Source organism: Carettochelys insculpta, chromosome 7 (assembly GCF_033958435.1).
Source record: "Carettochelys insculpta isolate YL-2023 chromosome 7, ASM3395843v1, whole genome shotgun sequence".
Lineage (NCBI taxonomy): Eukaryota > Metazoa > Chordata > Testudines > Carettochelyidae > Carettochelys > Carettochelys insculpta.
In genome coordinates this window covers 266,634-274,218 of record NC_134143.1, presented here as the reverse complement: position 1 = coordinate 274,218, position 7,585 = coordinate 266,634, and the positions used below count along the sequence as shown (strand labels likewise).

At 50.3% G+C, this 7,585-nt stretch overlaps 1 non-coding gene across 1 annotated transcript; it reads left to right on the top strand.

Moving 5' to 3' along the window:
• The first annotated feature begins 2,862 nt into the window (after positions 1-2,862).
• TRNAF-GAA (transfer RNA phenylalanine (anticodon GAA)) lies at positions 2,863-2,935 on the top strand. Its single transcript has one exon. It is a non-coding gene; the product is annotated as a tRNA-Phe (tRNA).
• Positions 2,936-7,585: the final 4,650 nt, after the last annotated feature.

Below are 7,585 nucleotides of genomic sequence, written 5' to 3'. Positions count from 1 at the left end.
ACGAGCTTTTGTGGTCCACGTTGCTTGGGGAAGGGCAGATTTAGAACTCCTAAGGACGAGGTGATTTCCAGCACAGAAACAAGAGCAGCTTCTGTGACAAATGATATGTTTTTCACAGGTCCCTCCCAGGGCATCCCTGGTCAGAGTCCTGCCAGCTGGTCGTATTGGGGGTAACAATAAGATAAAGTCTTCCCCTTTTTTCACACACTCCCAGGCATTGCTTTTCTCACAGCTTCACCTCACGCCCGCAAGTTTGGCCCTTGCACTTCAACTCAGCTTTGTCCCTCGTCCCTCTGATGCGAAAGGAAAGAGGCCCAGGGCCAGGCTGACAAGTCAGGGGAGAGCAGGAGGGAGCAGGAGTTGCAGGCTGCAGCCCACCACAACTCCCCTCCTCTGGGAAGCTGGAGCAGGAGGCAACTAATGCTCACAACTCCATGGGGAGGCTTAAAAACACAGAGAACCAAAGGTGGGGAGAGCCCTGGCCAGGACACAGCCACAAAGAGCCTCCCCGCCCCCCAGGCGCCAGTAGCATGTGGGGTGGCTGCTGACACGCAGGGACCAGCATGAAGGAACACAAACAATAATTACTGACCAATAGACTTGAATCTATGATCCCTGGACCTCAGCAGAGGAGCACTGAAGTGTCAGCAGCTCTCTTACGAGTCCCTGTCAGCATCTTGGAAACCAGCAGAATGGGCATTGGGGGTTATATCTCACATCCGTGTGGTGCAATGTCCTGGCAGGTTTCCTGAAAGGGCAGTAGTTGGGCACCCCTGGGACAGGAAACCAGGAGTTCCTGTTGAGAAGGGAGGTGTTTTAGCCAGCTAAGCCATGAGGCCTGCCTCAGCCTGAGCTCTGCTGTCTGCCCACACCTGACTCCTGCCAGCCACACCTGGGCCTGCTTCGCTCTGCTGGAGTTTAGATCCTGTCCGGCAGAGGAGCTGGGGAAGTTTAACTCCCAAGGGGGGTGACTCTTTGCACAGATCCGCGCTAGACAATTGGGTGGTGTCTCTCAGGGGTGTAAAAAACTGTCCCCCACGTCCGGAAGACCTACTGCAGTGACCAGATTGTCATGGCAACCACAGGGCTTTCATGGTCCACATTGCTTGGGGAAGGCTCTTGGCCAGTGAAGACCCAGAGGACAGGTGTCCTGGGACTGATGTACTGGGGAAACTGTGGTCAGTGCTGGAAGGTCCCTAGAAATGGGGAACTGGTCACATCTGAAAGATTAGGTAATCATAGCACATAACCCAGGTTAACCTTTGTTTTAAAGAGAAATCGTTAAGGCCAAGGAGGCCGGGGTCCAGCAGCTCTCGAACCCAAATGGGCTGTTTCTTTGCAGGGAGCAAAAAGGGAGGGAAATGGAAGAGGGCACTGGAGAAGCTTCGCTCCCGGCCTGACGCTGCCTTGGAAAAGAAGGAAAAAAGACACCACTTCTGTTGGAGAACGTGGGCATTTATCCCAAAGCCTCTCGCACGCTAAATGAGCCCTCTGCCAACTGAGCTAATTCCCCTGTGTCTGAACATAATTTCTGACTCACCGATCTTATTCCAGAGGCCACAGCATCCCTGTGGCTGCCCATGGCTACGGCTGAGGGACACAAAGGCTGTGTGTGCACAGCAGAGTTCTGCCTCAATAAGCGATTCCAGGAGAGGGATTCCAGAGCTGTTGATTCTGATATCGCACAGCTACACTCAACATGGGTTTGGAAATACTGCTCTGCTATTTGGACATTCAGCATCTACAAACAATGGAACCTGTTTTGAAGCCCCTTTTTCAAGAGAGCTATTTCAACTAGCTAGAATCATAATCCCCGGAGATGCCCAGCCAGGGCTCTGCTCTCCCTCTCTCCCTCTCTGTCTCCTTTGAGCTCCTGGCCTTAGGCAGGAAAAGTCTCTTCTTGTCCTCAGGTCTGGAGAGGAGCAATTGATGTTTCTGTCACCCTCAGAGAGCAAAAGAGGATTTTCTTCTCTTCAGTTCCATCCCCATATGCCCCAAGAGGGCAGAAAAAAACCCTTTGCCAGCTCACTGTCCTCCTCAGCGCTCTGTCATGTCATATCTTTCCACATCAGCTCCATTTGTGCCCTGGACCTATAAATGATCTACACATAGTCAGGAAAGGAGGAGCTCTGAATTCGTGTTGTTCACTTATACCAGTACAAAGGTTTGAGCGCTCTGCCACTTGAGCTAACTCCTCTGCCTGGGAATGACTCTCTTAACCCACTCACCTTGTTCCTGACCCCATACTGGGACTCTTTCTGCCCCTGAATCTTCTCTTTGTTAAGTCATCCCATCTCCTCCTTGCAACGTGTATGCCCAGAAGAGAATCCCATGGTTGAAGAAACCATAGCTCTCTCTCCGACATGATCTGCACAACCACACATTTATCTCCATGGTTCAATGATCCTGGACCTTTTCCTTCAACAGGGAGGATGGCCGAGAGCACTTGAGTACCTCTGGATGCTTCATCCCGATGGGTCACGTCTTCAAAGACTCTTCCTGGGGTTGCTTTGCTTTGTAACTCTTGGCCTTTACACACGAGTGGCCCTGCTTACTTCTTGCCCTTCTCCAAAAGCTTGGGCACCATCCCGTAACACAATGATCCTGAGGCTAAGTGGCCAGGATGTGGTAAGATACTCTTGTGGTGAAAGGGTCAGATCCCATCTTCTTCCTTACCATCAGTATCCTGCAGTCCCCTGCGGCCACTGGGTGAACCAGGAAGTAAGGCAGAAATGGGGCAAAAGAGGAACTCAAGCTGAAGGAATCTGCCCATATTCCTCCTGCCTCTCAAGGACACTTGCAAAGGCAACAATAGCTGAGGAAAACATTTCCAATAGTGAGGTGGTGGCTTTTTTTACAGCTGCTGAAGTAGCTCAGTTGGGAGAGCGTTAGATTGAAGATCTAACGGTCCCTGGTTCAATCCCAGGCTTCAGCAGAGCCTTTTGCTAACAAAGGCCCTAGAGCAGTTAGTGACTACTTGGGTCCTTGCCGCTGGCAAATGCTCCTGGAAAGGACATTGTCAGACCTTTCCGGACACGTTGGTGTTTGAAGGCTGTTCCTTTCTTCCCTTGCTCTTCCTCAGCAAGGGGAGGGTGAAAAGACCCCATTGTGCCCACTCTCATCCAGTCAACTACACAGAACTTGCTGAGAGTTCCCTAAAGTCCACTGCTCCACCCGCTGAGCTAGTGAAAGGCAGCTCTTAGGGCCTCTCACCACCACTTTCTCCAGGTTGGCCTATCCATGTGTCTCGGCACATGCCACTCAGGTGGATGGCATTGCAGGGGTGGCTCAGAGGAACCCAGCCGAGATTCTGTGGTGCGGTGGTTAGCCCAAAAGTTTCCAAGCTGAAATCAGCAACAAACACACGATGTCATTTGTGTCCTGGCATGTGTTCCTGCTTGTATGGCTGGCCTGGAGCCTGGCATTCCCTGCCCCTATGAGTGCCAGCAATCAGACAGCCTGCAGTACCTTTCAATGAGACAAGGGAACACAACAGCCTTGGCCAGGGAGCCTGTCCTTCCTCTCTGGCTGCTATGAGCAGAGGCCCAAAAAAAAGGACACAGGCTGAGTGGCTGGCAGGGAGCAATCAAGAGACCTGATGGGAGGCGATTTCAGCATTCACAGGTGGTGTGGATGGCAAGTTAAAGGAATGTGGATTTTATAAATGGACTGTAAGGTGGATAGAAAGCTGGCTAGAAGGTTGGGCCCAGCGGGAAGTGATCAACGGCTCAATGTCGGGATGGCGGTCGGTTTCTAGTGGAGTTCCACTTCGCTTCCGTTCTGGATCCTGGTCTGTTTAACATAGTTATCAATGACCTGAATGAGGGGTTGGATTCCACCCTCAGCAAGTTTATGGATGACAATGAGCTAGGGGGAGAGGTAGATATGCTGGAGGGTAGGGCTACGGTCCAGAGTGACTTCAAGAAATTGGAAGACTGGGCTGCAAAATATCTGATGAGGTTCAATAAGGACAAGTGCAGAGTCCTGCACCTGGGCCGGAAGAATCCCAAGCGTTGTTAAAGGCTGGGGTCTGACTGGTTCAGTAGTAGTTCTGCAGGAAAAGACCTGGGAGTTGAAGTGGATGAGAAACTGGACATGAGTCAACAATGTGCCACTGTAGCCAAGAAAGCTTACGGAATATTAGGTCGCATCAAGAGGAGGGTTGCCAGTAGATGCAAAGAAGTGATTATTCCTTTTTATTCAGGTTTGGTGAGGCCGCATCTGGAGTACTGTGTCCAGTTCTGGGCCCCCCGTTATAGGAAGGATGTGGATACATTGGAGAGGGTCCAGAGGCAGACGACCAAAATAATTCGGGGGCTGGAGCATGTGACCTATGAAGAAAGGTTGAGGGAATTGGGACTGTTTAGTCTGCAGAACAGAAGACTGAAGTGGGACTTGATAACAGCCTTCAACTTACTGAAGGGAGGCTGCAAAGAGGCTGGAGAGAGGCTGTTCACAGTGGTCACGGATGGCAGAACACGGAACAATGGACTCAAGTTGCAGTTGGGAAGGTCCAGGTTGAACATTAGGAAAACTTTTTCACGCAGAGGGTGGTGAAGCATTGGAACGGTCTCCCCAGGGAAGCAGTGGAGTCTCCATCTCTGGAGGTGTTTAAGTCTCGTTTCGACAAAACTCTGGTGGGGCTGATCTGATGGGTCTGGTCCTGCCTCGGGCAGGGGGCTGGACTTGATGGCTTTTTTAGGTCTCTTCCATCCCTGTTCTATGATTTTAGTGCAGCCACCCCCACCCCTTTGTCCTATGGATTGAACAGCTCTGATAATAGACAAACACCCAAAGGAACATCACTCCTTTGCTTTCACTTACCCCAGCTCTGCCCTCTCCACCTCAGCTGCTGCTCTTTGCATGGAGTCTTTTCCAGGAGCACACACCCAGCTGACTGCAGTTCTCTCCCAGAGGCCAAGGGAGGAGGGTTGATCTCACATCACAGGAGCTGAAGAGGGAGAGGGCGGGAAAGGGCCTCCGAGAGAAATCCTGAGCACGGACTTTTCTCATGTGACTGGAGAGGTTGAACTGAGGCTGTTTCTTGTTGTCAAAAAGTGGGTGTGTCAGGAGAGGAGTTTGAAGCTGTGTCTCCCCACAGAGACCTGAACACCCAATTGAGGGCAAGGGACACACTTTGGTCAGGCACTTGTGAACACTTTACCACATGCATTTGACTTTTACACACTTAACTCCTTCAACTCTGTGACAGAAGGAAGAAAAGTTGTTTCTTGGGGCCTGTCTACCTCTATTGGTCAACAATGAGCTGTTTCCATGCAGTGTCATAGGTTCAAAGCTCATAGTGGGCAGTTTTCTTCTTGCATTGATTGTCTCATCCCACACAGCAATCTTCTCACACCTTTCACTGACATGTTGGCCTTTGGCAGCAAATGACTGTTCTTGTCCTCAGCTCTTGCAGAAGCGACTACATTACCAATTGCTATTTCCATCATCTTTGGAATGTAGAAGAGGATTTTATTCTCTTCACTTCTGTTTCCACCTGACCAAGGAGAGAAGAAAACCTCTCACCAGCTGACTCTCCCCCTCAGGTGCTCTGTAGCTTCATGCCCTTGTGCATTCGCTCCAGCTGTGCACAGGGGGTATAAATAAGATACACCTATCCAGGTGACAGTTAGGAAATGTGGAGCTCACAGCTCATGTTACTCACTTCCAGAAGGGCAAGAGGGTTCAAAAGTGTTATGGGAAAAGTCTTATTGAGAAGGGGAAGATGATAGTTGTGTTCAATAAACATTGGTCCTGCTTGAGGGCCTGTGGCTGTCTGTGGGGCAGGCATGATGGTAAACCTCTTCACAGTGTGTACCATGGATGATTTTCAGAGGAACTTTTGCACATGCTGGGAATGGGAGAAGAGAAGTCACAGGACCTGCAGCTCATAAGCCGTTACCCGTGCACAGGCGTAGAGCTGGGTAGAGAAGTAAAGGCATAACAAGCCTGCACTGCTGTGTGGAAGGGGAAACTGAGGCAGTCCTACTGAGGAGTTTACCTCAGATTGCAAGAGTCAGAGTCCTGAGTGGTGTCCATTACACAAGAGGAGCAGCTGCTTGTGCTTAATTGACACTCTTCTCCCCCAGCTTAATTTGCTCTGCATTTATGGCTTGTTTCCATCTGCTCCCTCTCCTGGGCCTGGTAGAGCTGTGACTGTGCTGCTGGGCATCCTGTGCACTGGGGATGGAGCCTGGGAACACCGTGTCTGCCTCTCCTAAGTGCTGTGGGTGCAAGCACTGGCTAGAAGAGAAGCCATTGATGGTCTTGCACTTTGGTTTCCTGTTTTGTTGAAGGAGTCCCTGGGCGGTGGCAGGAAATATCGAGGGGGTATGAAAATTGATGGTTGGAAGGTCTGGCTGTGTTTCGACTGCTTGTGAAAGAGGGAATTGGAGAAGCTGTTGCACCATTGTTATTGGCAAAGTTTTAAAAAGTTCTTGGTGCCCGTTGCTTGCCCATTCTTCAAAGAGAATCTGGCTGATGCACTGGCTCCTGAGAACACTTCAGAAAAGCACCAAACTGTCAGTGTGTGCTGCAGTGTCGTGGTTAGCACTTTGGCCTAAGCTGTAAGTAGTCACTTGCTCAGGAACAGTGCTCCTGTCTCTTGTTATTTCTTCTGTGGGGCAACTCATTTCCAGAAGTATCCTTAAGAGCTCTGCCTTCCTCCTCAGTGTGGTTTCTTTCCCTTCATGAAACTTTAATATCTAAAGATGGGGCAGAATAAGAGCCAATAAGAGCTCCTGTCTCTTGGGTGATTGGTTGCCACCTATTTTGCAAATATGAGCATAGGAGAATTCCAGCCCTCAGTGTGGCAACCTGGCGGTTTCTTCTTCATTTGTTTCTTTTCAGCTAATGCCAAAGCACGTCCCAGTATTAGGTCAGGGTGATTGTGTGTAAAAACCAGCTGTGCTGGAGAAGGGCTGCTGGGTTTTGAAAGAGACGTGCTGCAGTTGGGTGCAGAAAGTTGTCAATCTGACTCATAAAGTATTAAAGAAAACTAGGGCACAGTGAGTGCTGCTCTTAGCTCTGTCAGAATGGCTGAGTGAGTGAAAGCACCTGCTTCAATCTATTGTGTTTACTTCCCATGGCTGCTTTGCTGTTAAAAGAAAGGTGCAGGTTCAAATCCTACTAATGGCATCAATTTGATTTTTTTCAACATCCCCAACTGGCCTCTTTTCAATGTCTCTGCTGACATTGCCCCACTCCTGCTTCAGGTTTCTGTTAGAGCAGTGGCAAGACTGAGGAATAATTCAGACATGAACTTCTTGGGAAAGTGACGGCGAACCTCCTACTCTGGCAGTGCAGCCACACAGTCAAGTGGCCAAGACCCACCATCTCTACCAAGCTCCTGCTCTCTGCTCTGAGAACTGCACGAATGCCAGGCTTGTAATGCACCAAAGGGGTTCTATCCCCATGTGTCACCAGCCCCACCTTGCAGCTGAGCCTTGGGTTAGTTGTTTGGGCTCAGGCTGTGTCCAGAACAAGGCTATGGAAAGGGGATGGAGCCACACACCTGTCTGTGGTGCCTGCAGCCCCCTGAGGGGGAGAAAGGAAAACAGGCTCAGTCCCTCTCTGCTCACAC